The sequence below is a fragment of the Carcharhinus amblyrhynchos genome, chromosome 33, assembly GCF_965287045.1.
Source record: "Carcharhinus amblyrhynchos chromosome 33, sCarAmb.v2.hapA, whole genome shotgun sequence".
Classification (NCBI taxonomy): domain Eukaryota; kingdom Metazoa; phylum Chordata; class Chondrichthyes; order Carcharhiniformes; family Carcharhinidae; genus Carcharhinus; species Carcharhinus amblyrhynchos.
Genome location: NC_137356.1, coordinates 14678603 through 14704499, shown reverse-complemented (window position 1 = coordinate 14704499; position 25897 = coordinate 14678603).

The window sequence follows — 25897 nt, the reverse complement described above, 5'->3', positions numbered from 1 at the left end:
CGTTTGTTAATGCGAGGTCCATTCAAAACTTTGATGGTACAATGGAAGAAGGTGTTCTTCAGTCGGTTGGTACATGTTCTCAGGCTTTTGTATCTTTTTCCCCCTGACGAAAGAAGGTGGAAGAGAGAACACCCAGGTTGCGTGGAGTCTTTGATTATGCTAACTGCTTTTCGGAGGCAGTGGGAAACGTATACAGTGTCAATGGATGGGAAGCTGGTTTGAGTGATGGACTGGGCTTTGTTTACAATCCTTTGTAGTTTATTACAATCTTGGACAGATAGGAGCCATAGCAAGCTGTGATACAACCAGAAAGAGTGCTTTCTATGGTGCATTTGTAAAAATTGATGACCATTGTAATGGACATGCTAAATTTCCTTCGTCTCCTGAGAAAGTAGAGGCATTGGTGGGCTTCCTTAACTATAGCATCAGTTTGGAGGGACCAGGACAGGTTGTTGGTGATCTGGACACCTAAAAACTTGAAGCTGTCAACCATTTCTACTTCATGCACATAGATTTTGATAGGGGCATGTCCTCCACTATGCTTCCTGAAGTTGATGACTATCTCCTTCATTTTGTTGACATTGAGGGAGGGTTATTGCCATCACACCAGTTCACCGGATTCTCTATCTCTTTCCTGTACTCCATCTCATCATTGTTTGAGATCCATCCCACTAGTCGTGTCATCAGCAAACTTGAAAATTGAGTTGCAGGGGAATGTGGCTACACAGTCATAGGCGTATAAGGAGTATATTAAGGGGCTGAGGACACAGCCTTATGGGACACTGTTGTTCAGGATGATTGTGGAGCAAGTGTTGTTCCCTATCCTTAATGATTGCAATGTGTAGGTTAGCAGGTCTAGGATCTAGTCGCAAACAGCCAGGTCACGAAGTTTGGAGATGAGTTGGTATATGGAGATTGGTATATATTAATTAAATGTAATGAAACTTGAAACTATAACTGCTTGTGTATTCCTGAATTCTGGACTCTGGCTAGTTATTGGCTCTGACCTGTGACTTTCCAACATCCTTTCTGTGCTGAATTAAAAACAGCTGTTTAAGAGAACTTCGTGGTCTGGTTACTTGAGTGGTTCAAATTAGAAGTCTGAACATCAAAGCCTGCAGCAGGCAGATACAGATTCAATTCTGACGAAGGGGCTTCCAGACTCCAAAGGTTAGCTCTATTCTCTCTCCACAGATGCTGTCAAACACGCTCAGGTTTTCCAGCATTTCCTGTTCATGTGTATAAATTAATTGAAGTTTGGAAAAATGAGAGGGGATATTGTTGAAATATATGATACTGAGTTGGCATGGGAGAACGGGAGTCCTTGACAGAATGGGTGCTGAAAAGTCATTTACCCTCATTGAGGAATCTGGAATTAAAAGGCAGTTTCAAAATAAAGGGTCTCCCATGTAAGACAGAGATGAAGGGTATTTGTTTTTTGAAAGAGTCATTAGTGTTGGAATTTTCTTTGCTAGAGAGCAATGAAGACTGGTTCATTGAATATTTTTAAGGTTGAGTTAAACAGAATTTTGTCTGACTGAGGAGTTGAAGGTTATGGAATTCAGGCAAGAAAGTGGAATTAAGACCTCAAGCAAATCTGCCATGACCTCATTAAGTAGTGGTTCAAACTTAAGAGGCCAAGTAGCCTAATCCTGCTGCTATTTCTTATGTTCTAACCTGGTCAAAAATGTGCTTTCAGTTGCTTGAATCATAGAACTCCAAAGTGCAGAAAGAGGCCTTTTGGTCTATCGAGTCTGCACCGAACACAATCCCACCCAGGCCCTACTCCCATATCCCTACATATTATGCCACGAATCACTCTAACCTACGCATCCCTGGACACTAAGGGGCAATTTCTTAGCATGGCCAATCAACCTAACATGCACATCTTTGGACTGTGGGAGGCAACCGGAGTACCCAAAGGGAACCCATGCAGACACGAGGAGAACGTGCAAACTCCACACAGATAGTGACCCGAGCCAGGAATCGAACCCAGGACCCTGGAGCTGTGAAACAGCAGTGCTAACCACTGTGCTACCATGCCACCCACTTATTAAATTTAGTTGCCAATTTCTTTCGCAGATCTTCACTGAAAACCTTTTGGAAATTCATACAGAGTGCATTCATAAACATTTCTTTTGTATGGATGGCTACTTAGTGAGGGTGTCTTTGGGCGTGTGTCTGTGCATGCACGATCCTGGCCATATCAGCAACGGTACTCATTTGGTATCAATGGTTGTGATAGCGGATGAATGCTGTAGCAGTAGGGAGAGCCACAGTTACATCGGTTCCCTTGTCACTGGAACTGGACCTACCCTCTGTCAAAGGCCATGTGTCTGCTGATGTGCAATGGTCTCTCCATGTCAAAACGTCTCCCACACTGGCCATTACCTAGAAGAAACCAACACAACACCCATACAGGCAAAACCTGCGAAAGGTGATAGGGACATGACTGTGAGATCTAGAAATCCCTAACTTTGGATCAGTACGTAGGAAATGGAGTTCAATTCGGTCATCGTGCTCTCGAAATAGGGACAGGAAAGCATTTTGGCAGCTTCCTTCATGACTGAGCAGCCCTCTTAAGGATTCACTCTCTGTTCACCCCAAATTTGATTTGATTTGATTTATTATTGTCACAAAAGGTGACCAAAAGGTAGTCTGTTCCATCTGGCTGGAAAACTGCATCCAGTGGGCTCATCTACCTGCAGTCAGAAAATCGAAGCTAAACACAATCTCAAAACCTGGAATGTACAAACCGTTATGGATAATGAACTAAACAATCCACCAGAACAAGAGGACTGTAGAGGGAGTACAGCGTGGGTTTCCTCCGGGTGCTCCGGTTTCCTCCCACACCCCAAAGATGTGCTGATTGGCGTAACAAATTGTCCCTAAATTATTCTCCCCTTAATCTGGTTTCCAATGGGAGTACCATAAGCATAGACATGGGTCAAGGGTGGAGGAGGAAAAACACATTGTTAAGATGGCCTCGCGGGCTCGTTGGGCCGAAGGGCCTGTTTCCTGTGCTGTGTTGTTCTTTGTTCTTTGAATGTTTACCAGGCTGATTCCTGGGGTGGCAGGTCTGTTGTATGAGAGACTAAATTGGTTAGGAGGCAGACAGGCAGGAAGGGAATAGGTGACCACCAGACAGAGCAAGAGAGATAGGTAGGTAGTGCAGAAATCTCCTGTAAACATTTCCCTGCAGAACAGATATACCACTTTGGATACTGCTGAGGGGAACGACCTCTCTAAGAAAAGCAGCAGCAGCCAAACTTGTTGCACCAATCGGGTGGTTCTGCTGCAGAGGGGAGGGGTAAAAGTATGCCAGTGCAATAGTTGTAGGGGATTCAGTTGTAAGGGGAATAGATAGGCGTTTCTGTGGCCGCAAACAAGACTCCAGGATGGTATGTTGCCTCCCTGGTGCTAGGGTCAATGATGTGTCAGAGTGGCTGGACATTCTGACAGGAGAGAGCAAGCAGCCAGTGGTCGTAGTACACATTGGTACAAACAACATAGGTAAAGAAAGGGATGAGGTCCTAAAAGCAGAATACAGGGGGCTAGGAAGAAAGTTAAGAAATTGGACCGCAAAGGTAGTGATCATAGAATCCCTACAATGCAGAAAGAGGCCACCTGGCCCATCGAGTCTCTTTTTGCACTGACCACAATCCCACCCAGGATCTACCCCCATATCCCTACACATTTACCCACTAATCCCTCTAACCTAGGCATCTCAGGATACTAAGGGGCAATTTTAGCATGACCAATCAACCTAACATGCACATTTTTTGACTGTGGGAGGAAACCCTTGTGATCTCAGGATTACTACTGATGCCACGTGCTAGTCAGAATAGAAGTGAGAGGATATATCGGATAAATAAGTGACTGAAGAGATGGTGTCAGCAATAGAGTTTCAGATTCCTGGGGCATTGGGACCGGTTCTGGGGGAGGTGGGACCTATACAAATCGGACAGGTTATGCCTGGCAGGACTGGAACTGATGTCCTAGGGGGAGTGTTAGAGCAGTTGGGGGCGGTTTAAATTAATACACCATGGGGGTGGGAACCTACATAAGGAGTCCAAGAAAGAGGGAGCAAGAACAAAATATGGGGAGAAGGTTCCAACTACAGCAAAAATCAGGAAAAAACTTAAAACAATGGAGAACTGAGGAGATGTAATTTACCACAATTTGCTGGACTCTGGGGTGGACCCTGCAGATTGGAAAACAGCAAATGTGATGCCACTGTTTAAAAAAGGAGGTAACTATAGGCTGGTTAGCTTAGCTTCTAGTAGGGAAAATGCTTGAATCTATCATCAAGGAAGAAATAGCGAGGCATCTGGATATAAATTGTCCCATTCGTAAGACGCAGCATGGGTTCATGAAGGGGTCATGTTTTGCTAATTTGGTAGAATTCTTTGAGAACGTTACATGTGCAGTCAACAATAGGGAACCTCTGGATTTCCAGAAGACATTTGACAAGGTGCCATGCCAAAGACTGCTACATAAGATAAAGGTTACGGGTAACGTATTAGCATGTATAGAGGATTGGTTAACTAACAGAAAGCAGAGAGTAGGGTTGAATGAGTGTTTTTCTGGTTGGCAATCAGTGACTAGTAGTGTGCCTCAGGGATCAGTTTTGGGACCACAGTTGTTTACGATTTACATAGATAATTTGGAGTTGGGACCAAGTGTAACGTGTCAAAATTCACAGATGATACTAAGATGGGTGGCAGAGCAAAGTGTGCAAAGAACGCTGAAAGTCTAAGTGAGTGGGCGAGGATTTGGCAGATGGAGTACAATGTTGGTGAATGTTAGGTCATCCATTTTGGTAGGAGTAACAGCAAAATGGTCTACCATTTAAATGGTAAGAAATTGCAACATGCTGCTGTGCAGAGGGTCCTGGCTGTCCTTGTGCAGGAATCTCAAGGAGTTGGTTTGCAGGTGCAGCAGGTAATTGAGAAGCAGAATGGAATTTTGTCCTTCACTGCCAGAGGGATGGAGTTTAAAAACAGGGAGGTTATGTTGCAGCTGGATAAGGTGCTGGTGAGGCCACACCTGCAGCACTGAGTACAATTTTGGTCTCCTTACTCGAGAAAGGGTAGACTGGCTGGAGGGGTGCAGAGGAGATTCACTAGGTTGATTCTGGAGTTGAGAGGGTTGGCTTATAAGGACAGACTGAGTAGGCTGGGGCTATTCTCATTGGAATTTAGAAGAATGAGAGAAGATCTTATAAAAACATATAAGGTTATGAAGGGAATAGATAAGATAGTAGCAGGGAAGTTGTTTGCACTGGCAGCTGAAAGTAGAACTCAAAGTAAGGGGAAGCAGATTTAGGACTGAGTTGAGGAGGAACTTCTTCACACAAAGGGTTGTGAATCTGTGGAACTCCCTGCCCAGTGAAGCAGTTGAAGCCACCTCAATGAATGTTTTTAAGGCAAGGGATAGATAAATTTTTGAACAGTAAGGGAATTAAGAGTTATGGTGAGCAGACGGGTAAGTGGAGTTGAGTCCACAAAAAGATCAGCCATGATCTTAATGTATGGCGGAGCATGCTCAAGGGGCCAGACGGCCTATTTCTGCTCCTAGTTCTTATGTTCTTATTAACACACATAAGGAACTTTATGGCCGTAATTTTACTGGAAGGAAAGCAAAAGGAGGATATGTGATTTGTTGCAACTCAGAGTGATGAAACAAATCCAGATGATTGGATAATAAGAAACAAATCAGGAATTGGGATAAATTATTGAGTTAACTTCCAGAAGAAAATCAAAAGACCTAACAGAGTTATTACAATCACGTGAAGCTATGTGTGGGAATAAACTGGGAAGTACTAAACTGGCTATGCATGATGTAAATGTTGGGGGTGCTGTTCCAATTAAGCAACACACAGGCTTAACCCTCTGAAGTTGGCACAGGTTCAAAGAGATTGAAGGTTTGCTTAAAAATGACATAATTGAAGTGAGTTGCAGAGAATGGAGCTCACCCACAATTTTGGTACCAAAACCATATGGTACCCAATAATCGTGTGGAAAAATCAATGCAGTTGTAAACTCAGATTCACATCCTATTCCTCAATTAGCAGATGCATTGAGAAGATGGGACAAGCGAATTTCACTTCTAAACTTGTCTTACTTGAAAAATGTTAGCAAGTACCTTTATCTGAAAGAGCAGAAGAGATTTCAGCTTTCATGACACCAAATGGTCTGTTCTAGTTTAAAGTCATGCCAGTTGACATGAAAAATACACCAGCAGCATTCCAAAGATGAATCAACAAGGTCATTCTTGGACTAACTAATTGTGTAGCGTACATAGACAATTTGGCGGTTTAGAGTAAGATGTGGAAAGAACATTTGGAATATCTAAAGGAATTGTTTGATCAATTTCAGAAGGTGGGCCTGGTGGTAAGCTTGTCTAAGAATTAATCTTCAAATGTTCCTAGGGCCATGCAATTGGACACAGGCAGGTGGCCCTACGAAATGTGAGAACAAAAGGATATTGGAGGGTTCCCAATACCTTTGACGAGAATGGAAGTATTAAAATTCCTGGGTGTGAGGGGTTTTTTCCAGGAAATTCATACCAAATTTTGGCAGTGTGATTGCTCCACTGGCCGAACAGTCAGTCCATTAAACTCACCAGTGATCACTGCTGCTTGGTTAGCTTGAAGTGGACAAGCAGTGTTAATGACTGTAAAACCTGTTTGACTGGGGCAAAAACCTCTTTCTGTACATCACTCCACTTCCATCACTGATGTTTTTTCAAAAACTCATGCAATGAGTCCAGAGCTGTCGATATATTCAACAGGAGCCTTCCATAGTAATTGACCATTCCTAGGATTGACTTCAGTTCTGTTACATTCCTAAGTGCAGACACTCCTGTGATAGCTTTCACCTTATCTTCAAAGGGAAGCAACTCTTTTGCGTCCACATTGAACCTGACATACGTGACCTCGTCAGCTTAAAAGGTACATTCCCCATTTTTCAAACATATGCCTACTTTCTTCAACCTCTGTAGGATGTCTTTTCGGTTTTCACCATGTTCTTCAAGAGAAGCACCTGTAATCAAGACACCACTTTGGGGATTCTGTGTAACAGGCTCTCCATAGTGCGCTGAAAAATGGTACCAGCTACAAGGCTCATCTCCACGGCCTAGGCTTCAGCTCCTCCCTCTGCGACAGGATCCTGAACTTCCTAACCCACAGACCACAATCAGTAAGGATAGGCAACAATGCCTCCTCCATGAACATCCTCAACACCTGTGCCCCACAAGACAGTGTCCTCAGCACCTTAATATACTCCTAATACACCTATAACTGTGAAGCCAAATTCCCCATCAACTTGATTTTCAAGTCTGCTGACGACACCATTGCAATGGGTCAGATCTCAAACAATGGCAAGACCGAATACAGGAAAGAGATAATAGAGAATCTGCTGAACTGACAATAATCTCTCCCTCAATGTCAACAAAATGAACGAGATTGTCATTGACTTCAGGAAGCGTAGCGGAGAAGTGGAGAACATGCCCCTGTCTATATCAGTGGGGACAAAGTGGAAACGATTGAGAGCTTCAAGTTTTAAGTGTCCAGATCACCAACAACCTGTCCTGATCCTCCCATGCTGACATTATAGTTAATAAAGCCCCCCAACACCTCTACTTTCTCAGACTAAGGACATTTACAGATCAGCTATGACTCTCACCAACATTTACAGATGTACCAAAGAAAGCATTCTTTCCGGTTGTATCACAGATTGGTATGGCTCCTGCTCTGCCCAAGACCGCAAGGAACTACAAAAGGTCATGAATGTAGCCCAATCCATCATGCAAATCAGCCTCCCACCCATTGACTCTTTCTACACTTCCTGCTGCCTCAGAAAAGTAGCCAGCATAATTAAGGACCCCATGCACCCTGGACATATTCTCTTCCATTTTTTCCATCATGAAAAAGATACAGAAGTCTGAGGTCACATAACAAGAACTCAAGAACAGCTTCTTCCCTGCTGCCATCAGACTTTTGAATGGATCTACTTTGAGTTAAATTGATCTTTCTCTATACCCTAGCTATGACTGTAACGTGATGTGGAGATGCCGGTGTTAACCAGGGTAGACACAGTAAAAAGAATCACAACATCAGGTTAAAGTCCAACAAGTTTATTTGGTAGCACGAGCTTTCGGAGCGCTGCTATCCTAGATCACTGCTACACAAATATCACACATGCCTACCACTCTATTGCCTGCCCAATCTTTGGCAAATCGGACCACAAGGCTGCGCTCCTGCTCCCAGCTTACAAGCAAAAACTGAAATGGGAGATTGGTCTGAGGATCGGATGATCTCCTGCAGGTCTGATTGGACTGGTCAGTATTTAAAAACTCTGCGACCAGCCTGAACAAGTAAGCCGCTACATTTACTGACCTCATTAGTAAGTGTATAGAAGACTGAGCGCCAAAGAAGCAAATCTGTGTGTTCCTCAACCAGAAACCATGGATAAACAGGGATATCCACTACTTGCTGAAGTCCAGGTCTGAAGCGTTCAACTCAGGTGACACTGACCTATACAAGAAAGCCAGATACGATCTAAGGAGATCCATCAAAGATGCCAAAAGACAATACCAGGCCAAGCTAGAGTCCCGGGCTAGCCACATCGACCCCCGCTGACGATGGCAAGGTTTGCAAGACATAACAGACTACCAAACGAAGGCACATAAAATCGCCGGCTCCAACACGCCCTTCCCTGATAAACTCAATGCATTCTATGCCCATTTTGTGCAAGAGGTCAGCAATAGCATGCCCTCCACTCTGGAAGAACCTGTATCTGGGGTCACCATTGCAGATTTCAGAGCAGCTTTCTTGAAGGTCAACCTGCAGAAAGCAACTGGCCCAGATGTGCACTCAGATCCCACGTGGATCAACTAGCAGAGGTATTCAGAGACATCTTCAAACTCTCTTTACAACAATCTGAGATCCATATCTACTTCAAGAAGATGACCATCATCCTGGTACCCAAGAAAAACCAAGCTGCGTGTCTTGATGACTATCAGCCAGTGGCTCTGACATCCATCATTATGAAGTGCTTCGAAAGGTTAGTCGTGAAGCAAATCAATTCCAGCCTCCCAGACTATCTGGGTCCACTATAGTTTGCCTACCACCACAACAGGTCCACAACAGATGCCATTTCCCTGGCCCTCCACTCAACCCTGGAACACCTAGATAACAAGGACACCTATGTCAGACTCCTATTTATTGACTACAGCTCAGCCTTCACCACTATCGTTCCCATCATCTTCAAACTCCATGCCCTGGGCCTCAGCACCTCCTTCTGCGACTGGATCCTGGACTTCATAACTTACAGACCACAATCAGTAAGGATAGGCAAGAACACCTCCTCCATGATCATCCTAACACCAGTGCCCCACAAGGCTGTGTTCTCAGCTCCCTGCTATACTCATAAGAACATAAGAAATAGGAGCAGGAGTAGGCCATCTAGCCCTTCGAGCCTGCCCCGCCATTCAATAAGATCATGGCTGATCTGTTGTGGCTCAGTTCCACATTCCCGCCCTCTCCCCATAACCCTTAATCCCCTTGCCTATCAAAAACCTACCAACCCGCGTCTTAAAAATATTGACCGAGGCAGCCTCCACCACTTCAACGGGCAGAGAATTCCAGAGATTCACCACCCTTTGAGTGAAGAAGTTCCTCCTCAACTCCGTTCTAAACCGCCCCCCCTTTATCCTGAGGCTATGCCCTCTAGTCCTACTGTCCTTTCTGAGCGGGAAGAGCCTCTCCACCTCTATCCTATCCATCCCATTCAACATCTTATACGTCTCAATGAGATCTCCCCTCATTCTTCTAAACTCTAACAAGTACAAGCCGAGTTTATTCAGCCTCTCCTCGTAATTCAACCCCCTCAACTCCGGAATCAGCCTAGTAAACCTCCTCTGCACTCCCTCCAAGGCCAAAATATCCTTGCGTAAGTGCGGCAACCAAAACTGCACACAGTACTCCAGCTGTGGTCTCACCAGTGCCCTATACAGCTGTAGCAAGACCTCCCTATTTTTATATTCAATCCCCCTTGCTATGAAGGCCAGCATCCCATTCGCCTTCCTGACCACCTGCTGCACCTGCAGGCTGGGTTTTTGCAACTCATGCACAAGGACCCCAACGTCCCTCTGCACCGTCGCATGCTGCAGTTTTTCGCCACGTAAGTAATAGTCCTTCCTACCATTATTCCTACCAAAGTGGACAACCTCACATTTGCCAACATTAAATTCCATTTGCCAGTTCCTGGCCCATTCGCCCAGCCTATCTAGATCCTTCTGCAGATTCTCCACACCCTCCGCACAATTTGCCGTTCCACCAATCTTGGTGTCATCAGCAAATTTCGACACCATACACTCGGTTCCCTCCTCCAGATCATCTATATAAATGGTGAATAGCTGAGGCCCCAGCACCGACCCCTGGGGTCCTTATACACCTATGACTGTGCAGCCAAATTCCCTTCCAATTCGATTTTCAAATTTGCTGACGACACCACTGTAGTGTATTGGACCTCAAACAATATTTAGACAGGGTACAGGAATGAGATAGAGAATCTGGTGAACTGGTGCAGCAACAATAAGCTCTCCCTCAACGTCTACAAAATGAAGGAAATTGTCATTGACTTCAGGAAATGTAAAGGAGAACATGCCCCTGTCTCCATCAATGGGGATGAAGTAGAAAGGGTCGAAAGCTTCACATTTTTAGGTGTCCAGATCACCAACAACCTGTCTTGGTCCCCTCCCGCCTACGTATAGTTAAGAAACCCGCCAACGCCTCTACTTTCTCACATGACCAGGGAAATCTGGCATGTCAGCTACGACTCTCACCAACTTTTACAGTTGTATCATAAAAAGCATACTTTCTTGTTGTTTCAAAGATTGGTATGGCTCCTGCTCTGCCCAAGACTGCAAGGAACTACAAAAGGTCGTGAATGTAGCCCAATCCATCACGCAAGCCAGCCTCCCATCCATTGACTCTGTCTACACTGGCTGCGTCGGCAAAGCAGCCAGCATAATTAAAGATCTCACACACTTCGGACATTCTCTCTTCCACCTTCTCCCTTCGGGAAAAAACTACAAAAGTCTGAAGTCACGAACCAACCGACTCAAGAACAGCGTCTTCCCTGCTGCTGTCACACTTTTGAATGGACTTACCTCACATTAAATTGATCTTTCTCTACACGCTAGCTATGACTGTAACACTGCATTCTGCACTCTCTCGTTTCCTTCTCTATGAATAGGATGCTTTGTCTGTATAGCACGCAAGAAACTATACTTTTCACTGTATGTTAAATACATCTGACAATAATAAATCAAATCAAATTAAATATTTATATAGGAACTCTTGGAATCCCCCAATTTGAACTTCAACTATTTTTAGAAGTTCAGTTTTATTTGTTTTAACCAGCCCAGTCCCATGAGACTGTGCCTCTACCCTTCATTCACCATGATGGGTAGCTGAGCTGACTGCTTCATGTAGGACACAGGCATGGGGGTTGTACCCTCTATTTCAGTGTCTCTGTAGTGTATGTCTCCAAAGTCGCCTCAGAATGGCTAAGACCTGAACAGCTTCCAAGTCATTGATTAAAAATCACAAAAAGCAGAGGACCCAGCACTGACCCCTGTGGTACACTGCTGGTAACTGGCCTCCAGTCTGAAAATTGGCCCCTTTTTTTTTAAACTTTGACAGAGACTGCAGTACCAGTGTCAACTTCCACTTTCAGAGGGTGGCCATTATTCACTAAAACAATCTCAGTGCGAGATATCTTGCCAAGTCAGACCAAATTGATTGTGTAAGCCTTGGAGCCCTCCTTTGGTACTCCCAGCACTTATTCACAGGGATTGTTTTCATCATTGTTTTCTCTGGAGCATTCTGTGCAGCCTGCTTTGCTCTACAGCGAGCTTGCAGGTGGCCCTCCTTTTGCATCTAAAGCAGATCAAATTCTTGCACCGCCATGTCTCTTGTGGATGGGTCCCCTCCACACCAAAAACACGCCTCAGACACCGGTCCTGAACAATTTTTCCAAGGCTGCAACACATCTGAGGCATGTTTTTGGTGTGGAAGGGACCACCCATAAGAGACATGGCAATGCTCAGCCATGCATCAAGGACTGGCCACTAAGCCACAGACTATCTCTTCTGATTGGGTTTCCTAATAGGAATAAGCTCTCAGTTCTGATATCATCTCTATGAATCTTCCCCGCACATTCTCTTCCAGCTATATCCATTGTAATATGGTGATCAGAATTGTTAATTGATTTTAGATGAAATACCACACTAGATAATTTAAATTAAGATGTCTGGACTTCACACTGCACTCCCCACTCTTTATTTAATGTCAGGTCCAATGGAGATGGTTGACTAAGTTTAAAAGGTTAAATTATGAACAGACTGGCACCAAAGAAAAACAAGACTAGTTCATCAATGTCCTTGAGGCGACAGGAATCTGCTACCCTGTACCCAGACTGGCTTCAATCATCTTCAGTTTTCTCTGGTGCAGATTAGCAAGACATTCTGTTATAAAATTACACTTTAGAAAGGACAAAATACTATATGAAACTCTGGGATCAGGAAAAGACCTCAGCCAAATCAAGCATGCAATGTCGTCTTCAGCAATATGTAGGGTCCAAATTCCTGATTACCTTCACACAATGTGTCCCGCTCACTTTACGTTTAAAGTTTATTTGTTAGTCACAAGCATCGCTTACATTAACCCTGCAATAAAGTTACCATGAAATTCCCCAAGTTGCCACATTCCAGCATCTGTTCAGGCCAATGCACCTAACCAGCACTTCTTTCAGAATGTGGGAGGAAACCGGAGCACCCAGAGGAAACCCACACAGACACAGGGAAACGTGCAAACTCCACACAGTGACCCAAGCCAGGAATCGAACCTAGGTCCCTGGCACTGTGAGGAAGCAGAGGTAACTGCTGTGCTACCATGCTGCCCACAGGACTTAATTAGGGATCTCGTTATTTATATATATAGGGCAAGAACATCTCCCATTCTTACACTTATCATTTATCCTTCAAGTAATGAAATAGCATTCTTCCATGTTGGACAGGACTGGGAAGAAGGACTGAACCAATTGAACAGAATATACCCAAGTGGAGATTTATACTGGAATGTACTTACTGGTTCTGGCATTTATTTAAAATTCTTCATAGAACGACTTAATTTCCAGCGTCCTGACCAGTGGATGCAGTTCCAGCAAAACTGTTATTACTTTTCATCGAATAAGAGAAACTGGCTAGAAGCCCAGAAATCCTGTGCCTCAATGGACGCCAATCTTGGTGTCATTAACAAAGCTGAGGAACAGATAAGAGAACGTCAGTGTTTTCGCAGCATGTTCAGTAATGATATAGAATGAGAAGACATCAGCACACAAGTCAGAGCAGAATCAGACATTATAGTCTGTCTGCTCCACCATTCAATTTGATCATTGCAATTAGAGTCATAGAGATGAACAGCATTGGAACAGGCCTTTCGGCCCAACTTGTCCATGCTGCTTTTTTAAAAATACCTAAGCTAATCCTTTTCTTTGTCTTCAGTGTTCACTAAGGAGAGGGGCCACGTTTTTGAGGAGGAGTGCATGATACATGCTGATAGCATGGAGGAGGTGGATGTTCTGAGGGATGATGTATTAGCAATTTTGAAAAGCCTGAGGGTGGATAAATCCCCTGAGCCAGATGGGATACATCCTAGGATACTTTGGGAGGCAAGGGATGAGATTGCGGAGCCTTTAGCTTTGATCTTTGGGTCCTCACTGTCTATAGGGATAGTGCCAGAGGACTGGAGAGTGGGAAATGTTGTTCCTCACTTCAAGAAAGGAAATAGGAATGACCCTGGTAATTATAAGCCAGTTAGTCTTACTTCGGTGGTTGGTAAGTTAATGGAAAGGATCCTGAGAGATAGGATTTATGACCATTTGGAAAGATTCAGTTTAATCCGAGATAGTCAGCACGGTTTCATGAGGGGTAAGTCCTGCCTCAAATTTGATTGAATTCTTTGAGGAGGTAACTAAGCGTGTGGATGAAGGTAGAGCAGTTGATGTTGTATACATGGATTTTAGTAAGGCGTTTGATAAGGTTCCCCATGGTAGGCTCATGAAGAAGGAGGTGTGGGATAGAAGGAAATTTGGCCAATTGGATAAGTAACTGGCTGTATCATAAAAGACAGAGGGTGGTGGCGGAGGGAAAATTTTCAGACTGGAGGCCAGTTACAAGTGGTGTACCACAGGGGTCAGTGCTGGGTCCTCTGCTTTTTGTGATTTTTAATCAATGACTTGGAAGAAGGGGCTGAAGGGTGGGTTAGTAAATTTGCTGACGACACCAAGATTGGTGGAGTAGTGCATCAGGAGGAGGGCTCTTTCAGGCTACAGAGACAATAACAGAATGCAGAGCTGGGCCAAGAAGTGGCAGATGGAGTTTAACCCTGATAAGTGTTCATTTTGGTAGGACAAACTTGAATGCAGATTACAAGGTCAATGGCAGGGTTCTAAGGAATGTGGAGGAACAGAGAGATCTTGGGGTTTCATATCTACAGATATCTGAAGGTTGCCACTCAAATGGATAGAGCCGTGAAGAAGGCTTATAGTATGTTAGCATTTATTAACAGGGGTTTGAGTTTAAGAGCCCTGGGGTTATGCTACAACTATACCGGACATTGGTAACACTGTGTTCAGTTCTGGTCACCTCATTATAAGAAGGATGTGGAAGCATTGGAGAGAGTGCAGAGGAGATTTACCAAGATGCTGCCTGGTTTGGCAGGTAGGTCTTATGAGGAAAGGTTGAGGGAGCTGGTGCTTTTCTTTTTGGAGCAGAGGAGGATGAGAGGCGACTTAATAGAGGTTTATAAGATGATGAGAAGGATTGATAGAGCAGACGTGCACAGATTATTTCCTCGGGTGGATGTAGCTGTTACTAGGGGGCATAACTATAAGGATCATGGTAGGAGATATAGGAGGGATGTCTGAGGTAGATTCTTCACTCAGAGTGGCTGGGGTGTGGAATAGACTGCCTGCTGTGATAGTGAGTTGGACACTTTAGGAACTTTTAAGCCGTTATTGGATAGGCACATGGAGCACTCCAGAATTATAGGGAGGGGACAGCTTGATCTTGGGATTGGATGTAGCTCGGCATAACATTGAGGGCCAAAGGGCCTGTACTGTGCTGTAATGTTCTATGTTTCTAGGTAATCCCAATTGCCTGCATTTGGCCCATATCCCTCTATACTCATCGTACACATCTAACTATCTAAATGCTTTTTAAAAGATAAGATTGTACCCGCCTCTACCACTACCTCTGGTAGCTTGTTCCAGACACTCACCATCCTCTGTGTGAAAAAATTGCCCCTCTGGACGCTTTTGTATCTCTCTACCTTGTCTAAGCCCCTCATTATTTTATAGACCTCTATAAGGTCACCCCTCAGCCACCTACACTGCAGAGAAAAAAGTCCCAGTCTATTTACCCTCTCCTTACAACTCAATCCATCAGTCCCAATAGCATCCTAGTAAATCTCTGCTGCACTCTTTCTGGTTTAATAATATCCTTTCTATAACAGGGTGACCAGAATTGCACACAGTATTCCAAATGTGGCCAATATCTTGTATAAGAACAAAGCACAGCACAGCACAGGAAACAGGCCCTTAGGCCCTACAAGGCCGCGCCACCCCTTTTAACACTCAGTGACTGGCTTATTCAAGTCTTTCATCGCTCCAACTTCAACAAGACGTCCCAACTCCTGTGTTAATGAAACCAAGCATGCTGAATGCCTTCTTCACCACTCTAAATCCTGTGACTCCAGTTTCAAGAAGCTATGAACATGTACCCCTAGATCTCTTTGTTCTGTAACTCTTCCCAATTCCCTCCCATTAACCGAGTAAGTCCTGCCCTAGTTCAATCTACCAAAATGCAAGACTTCGTATTTGCCTAAATTAAACTCCATCTGCCATTCATCAGCCCATAGGCCCTGTTGATCAAAATCCTGTTGCAATTGGAGATAATTTCCTTCACTGTCCACTATGCCACGAATCTGGGTGTCATCTGCAAATTTACCAACCATGCCCCCTACATTCTCATCCAAATCACTAATACAAATGACAAATAACAGTGGGCCCAGCACTGATCCCTGAGGCACACCGCTGTTCACAGGCCTCCAGTTTGAAAAACAACTTTCTACAACCATCCTCTGACTTCTGTCAAAAAGCCAATTTTGTATCCATTTAGATATCTCACCCTGGATCCCGTGAGATTTAACTTTATGCAACAACCTACCATGCGGTCAAAGGCCTTGCTAAAGTACATCAACTGCACTGCCCTCATCTACCTTCTTGGTTATCCTTTCAAAAAGCTCAATTAAATTTCCACTCACAAAGCCACGCTAACTGTCCCTAATAGTCCTTGTATTGCTAAATGTCTCTCAAAATACCTTCCAATAATTTAACCACCACAAATGTGAGGCTCACTGGCCTGTAGTTCCCAGGCTTTTTCCTGTAGCCCTTTTTAAACAAAGGCACAACATTTGTCAATCTCCAAACTTCAGCCATCTCATCTGTGACAATCGATGAATGAATAAGTCTGGGCAATAATACATCCCCTCACCATGCTCTGTGCTTTTCCATTTCCCTTGCTGTACCCGTGCTCTTTTCATTTTGAATTTGAGGGGTGTGTGAGCACTGAACTGCCCAGAGCAACCACCCCTGCCTCCCCCTCCATCCCTACCACCCCGCGTTCCAACTCTACCACCCAGCCCTCCATGCCTACATCCACCCCACTATCCTCTCTCCACCTCCACCATTCCCCCTTCATCCCTACAATCCCCTCCGTCCCTGCTCCCCCTCCTTATCTCCCCCCTACATCCCTGTCTGCCTCATCCCATGGCCTACCCCCTCTATCCCTACTTCCTCTCCTCCATCCACACCTGCTTTCTCTCCCCAGCCCTACCTTCCCCCATCCATCCCTACCCTCCCCCTCCATCCATATCTGCCCCCTCATCCCTACCTTGGGAATAGAGGGATACAAATGGTCTAGTTAGGAACACGAGATCAGTGCAGGCTTGGTGGGCCGGAGTGGCTGTTCCTGTGCTACACTGTTCTTTGTTGTTCCACCGTCCATCCCAGCCTTTCCCTTCCATCCGGATCTTCCCCCATCCTTCCATAACTGCCCCCTCCATCCCTACCTGTCCTCCCTCTCCATCCCTACCTGTCCTCCCTCTCCATCCCTACCTGTCCTCCCCCTCCATCCCCACCGGCCCCCATCCCTACAATCTTCCCTCCATTCCTACCATCCTCCCTCCATCCCTATCTTCCCTCAATACCATCCCCCCTCCATCCTTTCCTGCCCCTCTCCATCCCTACTACCCTCCCTCCATTCCTACCATCTCTCTCTCCATCTATACCACCTTCCCTCCATCCCTACCTGCCCCCTTCCATCCCTACCATCTCCCTCTCCATCTATACCACCTTCCCTCCATCCCTCTTCCATCCCTACCATCTTCCCTCCATCCCTACCTTCTCCCCCTCTATCCGTACTTGCCCACCTCCATCCCTACCTTCTCCCCTCCATCCCCACCCTCCTTCCATCCCTACCTGCCCCCTTCCATCCCTACCTGCCCCCTCCATCCCTAGCTTCTCCCCCTCCATACCTACTTGCCCACCTCCATCCCCACCTGCCCTCCCTCCATCCCTACCTACCCCATCCCTACTACCCTCCCTCCATCCCTACCTACCCCCATCCCTACTACTCTCCCTCCATCCCTATCTTCTTCCCTCCATCCCTACTACTCTCCCTCCATCCCTATCTTCTTCCCTCCATCCCTACTACCCTCCCTCCATCCCTATCTTCTTCCCTCCATCCCTAACTTCTTCCCTCCATCCCTACCACCCCCTCCATCCCAAACAGCCCCCCATCCCTTCCTGTCCCCGCCATTCCTACCTGCCCCACTCTATCCATACCTTCCCCCCCTCCATGCCCTGTTCATCCCTACTTGCCCCCATCCATACTACCCTCCCTCCATCCCTACCTACCCCCATCCCTACTACCCTCCCTCCATCCCTACCTACCCCCATCCCTACTACCCTCCCTCCATCCATGGATAGAGGATTGGTTGTCTAATAGGAGGCAGAGAGTTGGTATCAATGGGTGCTACTCTGATTGGCAGTTGGTGACTAGTGGAGTGCCACAGGGACCGGTGCTGGGGCCTCAGCTATTTACCATTTATATAGATGATCTGGAGGAGGGGGCTGAGTGTAAGGTAACGGAGTTTGCTGATGACACAAAGATGAGTGGAAAAGCAAATTGTGCGGAGGGTGTGGAAAGTCTGCAGATAGATCTGGATAGGCTGAGTGAGTGGGCGAGGGCCTGGCAGATGGAGTACAATGTTAGCAAGTGTCAGGTTATCCACTTTGGCAGAAATAATAGCAGGAGGGATTACTATTTAAAGGGCGAAAAGCTGCAGCATGCTACGGTGCAGAGGGACCTGGGGATCCTTGTGCATGTGTCGCAAAAACCCAGTCTGCAGGTGATCAAGGCGAATGGGATGCTGGCCTTAATAGCGAGGGGGATAGAATATAAAAGCAGGGAGGTCTTGCTGCAACTGTACAGGGTACTGGTGAGGCCACCACTGGAGTTTCGGTTGCCGCACTTGCGCAAGGATATTTTGGCCTTGGAGGGAGTGCAGAGGAGGCTCACTGGGCTGATACCAGAGATGAGGGGGTTAGACTATGAAGAGAGACTAAATACAGTGGGTCTGCACTCGTTGGAGTTTAGAAGGATGAGGGGGGATCTTATAGAGACGTATAAGATAATGAAAGGGATGGATAGGGTAGAGGTAGAGAGATTCTTCTCGCTCAGAAAGGACAGCACGACTAGAGGGCACAGCCTCAAGATAAGTGGGGGGGCAGTTTAGAACGGAGTTGAGGAGGAACTTCTTCACTCAAAGGGTGGTGACTCTCTGGAATTCTCTGCCCGTTGGACTGGTGGAGGCTGCCTCGCTAAATATATTTAAGTCACGGGTAGATAGGTTTTTGACAGACAAGGGAATTAAGGGTTATGGGTAGAAAGCGGAAAAGTGGAACTGATCCACTTCAGATCAGGCATGATCTTATTGAATGGTGGGGCAGGCTCGAAGGGCTAGATGGCCTACTCCTGCTCTTATTTCTTATGTTCTTTTCTTATGCATCCCTATCTTCTTCCCACCATCCCTAATTTTGTCCCTCCATCCCTTCCTGCCCCCGCCATTCCTACCTGTCCCACTCTATCCATACCTTCCTCCCCTCCATCCCCTGTTCATCCCTATCTGCCCCTCCATCCCTACCACCCTCCCTCCATCCCTACCTTCTCCCCCTCCATCTGTACTCGCCCACCTCCATCCCTATCATCCTCCCTCCATCCCTACCTACTCCTTCCATCCCTACTATCTTCCCTCCATCCCTACCCCCTCCATCTGTACTTGCCCACCTCCATCACTATCATCCTCCCTCCATCCCTACCCCTTCCATCCCTACCATCTTCCCTGCATCCCTCCCTGCCCTCTCCGTCCCTACCCTCTCCCCCTCCATCCTACTTGCCCACCTCCACCCTACCTTCTTCCCTTCCATCCCCACTTGCCCCCTCTATCCCTACCGTCCTCCCTCCATCCCTCCCATACTCCCCTCCATCCCTCCGCATCCCTACCTTCTCTCCCTCCATTCCTACCTTCTCCCCCTCCTTCCCTCCCTCGTTCCAGTCCCCCCTCCGTCTCTCCCTCCCCCTCCCTGAGCAGGTGGCGGGGCTGCCGGAGCTGAGCCCCTGAAGCCAATAGGAGAGGCTGTGATTGGAGGATCCTGAGCGCGCGCCGGGGCGGGGCCTCAGTCAACCCAACGGTCAGAGCGCGAGAGATCAGAGCGCGGGAAAAGGAGAGGCTGTGATTGGAGGATTGGCTGTCCCGGTAGGGGCAGGGGGAAGGGAGCTTCTGGAAAGTTCTGGCACTCCCGGTGCGGCTGTTGGCGCCTTGGCGGCGGAGAGACTTGGAGAAACTTGCAGGTGGCCAGCCCGCCTGGAAGAGGAGGCTGTGAGGGATGAGTTACCGCAGCCGGATTGAAGCCGCGGGCTGTGTGTATCTGAGAGCCCCGGCATTGAGCGCTGGGAATGGCCGCTCCTCGGGGAGGTCGGTGTTTTTTGGAGCTCCGGGTGAGGAGCCGCCTCTCTCCCCGGCTCCAGGAGTGGCTGCTGCTGACAGTCAGTAACCGGCTGGTGTGAGGAGACCGCGGGCCCAGCACACACTAACACTCATTGTGTTTATTCATTAATGGGCTGGACCAACATTTATTGCCCATCCCTAATTGTCCCGGAGAAACCATCACTTCCACTTTGTGACGGATGATCCAGAACATTCACTGGGTATGTTTATACCAGGGTCTCCACCTCAAGCCTCTCCTTGAGCTGGCTGCATACAATTGAGAACATTTGCATTTCGTAAGTGAAGAAGTTTTAACCAAGCGTTCTTTTCTGGTTGTATCACAACTCGGTGTGGGCTTCTGCTCTGCCAAGACTGCAAGAAACTATAAAAGTTCGTGAATGTAGCCCAATCCATCACGCAAACTAGCCTTCCATCCATTGACTCTTCTACACTTCCAGCAGCCTTGGCAAAGCAGTCACCATAATTAAGAACCCCATGCAACTCAGACACTCTCTCTCCACCTTCTGTTGGGTAAAAGAGACAAAGGTCTGAAGTCATGTAACAACAGACTCAAGAACAGCTTCTTCCCTGCTGCTGTCAGACTTTTGAATGGACCTACCTTGCATAAGTTGATCTTTCTCTTCACCCTAGCTATGACTGTAACACTACATTCTACACTCTTGTTTCCTTCTCTGTGAACAGTGTGCTTTGTATAATAATTAAATATAAATAATAAATCAATGTCCCTTAATGGTTTGAACATTGAACCGGAGAAGGCTGATGGACAGCATTTAAAAATTATTCTTAGAAATTGGCAAACATGATTTATTCCTGCTGGAACCATGACAGCAACATCACTGGACTGGTGACCACTGGTCAATAATGTGGAATGAAATTGTAGAATCTCTACAGTGACCATTTGACCCATTGAGCCTACATCAACGACAATTCCATCTACGCCCTATCCCTGTAACTTCCTCTATTTACCCTGCTCATCCACCTGACACTTAGAGCCAATCAACCTAACCCGCACATCTTTGGACTGTAGGAGGAAACCTAGACAGACACGGGGAGAATGTGCAGACTGGTCATAGACACTAGCCTATGCCAGGAATGGAATCCAGGTCCCTGGCAATGTGAAGTAGCGGTGCCAGACACTGTGCTGTCCTTGTTAGATAGGCACCAGGAACTTGCATTTGATACCTCAGGAGCATTTCCCACTTCATAGAATCCCGACAGTGCAGAAGGAGGCCATTTGGCCCATAGAATCTGCACTGATCACAATCCCACCCAGGCCCTATCCCCATAACCCCACGTATTAACTCTGCTAATCCCCCTGACACTGAGGGGCAATCAACCTGGCCTAGATGTTTTAATTTTTATGGGATATGGGTAAGACTGGCTGGGCTAGCATCCCTAACTATCCTCCATTTCAAAGAAGATTTGAGAATCAACCACATTGAAGTGGATCTGGAATCACATGTAGGCCAGTCCAGGTAAGGAAGGCACATTTCCTTTCCTCAAGAATATTAGTGAACTAGATAGGTTTTTAAGACAACTGACAATAGCTTCATGATCATCATTAGATTTAATACCAGATACTTTTTATTGAATTCTAATATCAGAATCCGCCGAGGTGGGATTCAAACCAAAGTCCCCAGAGCATTACCCTGAGTGCCTGGATTGCTAGTCCAGTGATAATACACCACTGCCACTTGCCAGCTTGATTTGATTTATTATTGTCACATGTATTAACATAGAGTGAAAAATGTTTTTTGTGTGCTACACAGACAAAACATACCGTTCTTAGAGAAGGAAAGGAGAGAGTGCAGAATTTAGCTTGATTTGATTTATTATTGTCACATGTATTAACATAGAGTGAAAAATGTTTTTTGTGTGCTACACAGACAAAACATACTGTTCATAGAGAAGGAAAGAGAGAGTGCAGAATTTAGTGTTATAATCATAGTTAGGGCATAGAGAAAGATCAACTTAATGCAGGGTATGCCCATTCAAAAGTCTGACGGCAACAGGGGAGAAGCTGTTCTTGAGTTGGTACGTGACCTCAGACCTTTGTATCTTTTTCCCGATGGAGGAAAGTGGAAGAGAATATGTTTGGGGTGTGTAGGGTACTTGATTCTGCTGTCTGCTCTGCTCAGACAGCGGGAAGTGTAGACAATCAATGGATGGGAGGCTGGTTTGCATGATGGACTGGGCTATATTCACAATCTTTTGTAGTTCCTTGTGGTCTTGGGCAGAGCATAAGAACATAAGAAATAGGAGCAGGAGTAGGCCATCTAGCCCTTCGAGCCTGCCCCGCCGTTCAATAAGATCATGGCTGATCTGTCGTGGCTCAGTTCCACATTCCCGCCCTCTCCCCATAACCCTTAATCCCCTCTCTTATCAAAAACCCATCAACCCGCGTCTTAAAAATATTTAGCGAGGTAGCCTCCACCACTTCAACGGGCAGAGAATTCCAGAGATTCACCGCCCTTTGAGTGAAGAAGTTCTTCCTCAACTCCGTTCTAAGCCGCCCCCCCTTTATCTTGAGGCTGTGCCCCCTAGTCCTACTGTCCTTTCTGAGCAGGAAGAGTCTCTCCACCTCTATCCTATCCATCCCATTCATCATCTTATATGTCTCAATGAGATCTCCCCTCATTCTTCTAAACTCCAACGAGTACAAGCCTAGTTTATTCAGCCTCTCCTCATAGCTCAACCCCTTCAACTCTGGCATCAGCCTAGTAAACCTCTGCACTCCCTCCAAGGCCAAAATATCCTTGCGTAAGTACGGCGCCCAAAACTGCACACAGTACTCCAGCTGCGGTCTCACCAATGCCCTATACAGCCGCAGCAAGACCTCCCTACTTTTATATTCAATCCCGCTCGCTATGAAGGCCAGCATCCCATTAGCCTTCCTGACCACCTGCTGCACCTGCAGGCTGTGTTTTTGTGACTCATGCACAAGGACCCCGAGGTCCCTCTGCACCGTCGCCTGCTGCAGTTTTTCACCCCGTAAGTAATAGTCCTTCCTACCATTATTCCTACCAAAGTGGACCACCTCGCACTTGCCAACATTAAATTCCATTTGCCAGTTCCTGGCCCATTCGCCCAGCCTATCTAAATCCTTCTGTAGACTGTCCACACTCTCCGCGCAATTTGCCGTTCCACCAATCTTGGTGTCATCAGCAAATTTCGACACCATACACTCGGTTCCCTCCTCCAGATCATCTATATAAATGGTAAATAGCTGAGGCCCCAGCACCGACCCCTGGGGCACTCGACTAGTCACCAACCGCCAATCCGAATAGCACCCATTGACCCCCACTCTCTGCCTCCTATTTGACAACCAATCCTCTATCCACGCTAACACCCTACCCCCAACTCCTTGTCCCCTTACCTTCTGCAATAACCTCTTGTGAGGTACCTTGTCAAACGCCTTCTGAAAATCAAGAAAGACCATATCCACCGCCCTAGACACATCCTCATAGAACTCCAGTAAATTTGTTAGACACGACTTCCCCTTAACGAAACCGTGCTGCGTCTGCTCTATCAAGCAATTCCCCTCAAGATGCCTCGCTATTTCCTCCTTGATGACGGATTCTAACATTTTACCTACAACAGACGTTAAACTAACTGGCCTATAATTCCCTGCCTTTTGCCTGGCACCCTTCTTAAACAACGGCGTAACATTAGCCGCTTTCCAATCTTCCGGCACTTCCCCGGAATCCAGCGACGTTTGGAAAATAACCACCAAGGCATCCACTATCACCTCCACCATTTCTTTCAGAACCCTCGGATGCATTCCATCCGGTCCTGGGGACTTGCCCACAATCAGTCCCTCCAGTCTGTCGAGCACAACCTCTCTAGTAACAATAATGTCATTGAGACCCTCCAGTCCTACCACCTTTCCATCTCTAACACCCGGCAAATTATTCACATCCTCCTCCGTGAAGACCGAAACAAAAAAGTTATTCAAGACCTCAGCCATTTCCCCATCCCCTACCACTAAGTCCCCCCTCTCATCCTGTAAGGGTCCAACGTTCACCCTAGCCAGCCTCTTCCTTTTTATATATTTATAAAAACTCTTGCTATCCTTTTTTATATTAAGCACTAGCCCAGCTTCATAGTTTCTCCTATCCTTCTTTATCAACTTCTTTGTCAATCTTTGTTGACATTTAAACCTCTCCCAATCCTCTTCTCGCCCACTACTCTTAGCTACTCTAAATGCCTCCGCTTTTACTTTAACACTTTCCTTCACCTCCTTCGTTATCCACAGCTTATTACATCTCCTCCTACGGTCCTTTTTGACCATCGGAATAAATTTCTGCTGAGCACCAAGAAAGATCTTAAAGATTCTCCACTGCTCCTCAGCAGACCTACCTTCCAACGCGCTCCCCCAGTCCACATTCACCAATTCTTCTCTCATCCTACCGTACTCCCCTCTGTTCAAACAAAAGACGCGTGTCCGGGAACCCACTTTCTCCTCCTCCATCTGCACCAAAAACTCCACCATACAATGATCACTCTCCCCAAGAGGATCCTTTACCGCAAGGTCCCTAATTCTACCCGCCTCATTACATAACACCAGATCCAAGATAGCTCGGTCCCTCGTCGGCTCCAACACACACTGTTCAAGGAAACTATCCCGGCAGCATTCCAAGAACTCCTCCTCAAGCCCACCGCGTCCAGCATGGGTCGACCAATCAATATGCAGATTGAAATCCCCCATAATTACGGCCGTCCCATTCCTGCACGCTGCACTTATTTGCGCGTTAACAGCCCGCCCCACCTCCAGATCGTTATTTGGGGGCCTATAGATAACACCCACCAGCGTCTTCCTCCCTTTGCTGTTCCTAATCTCCACCCACAACGATTCCACTTTCTGCTCTTTGTCTCCAATATCATCCCTTGCTACCACCCTAATGCTTTCCTTAATCAGCAGAGCTACGCCCCCACCTTTTTCCTCCCGCCTATCCTATCCTTCACTTGATACCCCTGGACATTCAGCTCCCAGTCCCTGTCACCTTGCAGCCACGTCTTTGTAGTGGCCACCAGATCATATCCATTCGTGCTGATCTGCGCCACCAGCTCATCCACTTTATTCCGAATGCTTCGTGCATTCAGATAAAGTGCCTTCATCCCAGCCTTCATCTGGACCCTATTTGCCGGAACGCCACCAACCATACTCACGCCCCCTACTCCCTTTATTATTGGGACATCCTCAGCCTCTTCCCTTACCTGTACCATCTCCTTAACTTTAGGCCTCGTAATGTCACCTACCCTCGCACCCTCCCCCCCCCCCCAATTAGTTTAAAGCCCTGTCTACAGTCCTCTTTACACGATTTGCCAGGACTCTGGTCCCAGCACGGTTCAGACCAACCCCATCCCGCCCGAACAGGTCCCACCTACCCCAATACTGATGCCAATGCCCCATAAATTCAAACCCATTCCTCCCACACCAATCCCTGAGCCACCCATTCACTTCCTTAATCCTATCAACCCTACGCCCGTCTGCACTCGGTTCAGGCAGTAGCCCAGAGATAACCACCTTGTCGGTTCTACTTTTTAATTCCATTCCCAGGTTATCATACTCCCTCCCCAGATCCTCAGTTCGCATTTTGCCTACGTCGTTGGCACCCACATGTACAACAACGACCGGATTCTCACCCTCCCACTCCAGGTTCCTCTGCAGCCCAGATGCGACATCCCGGACCC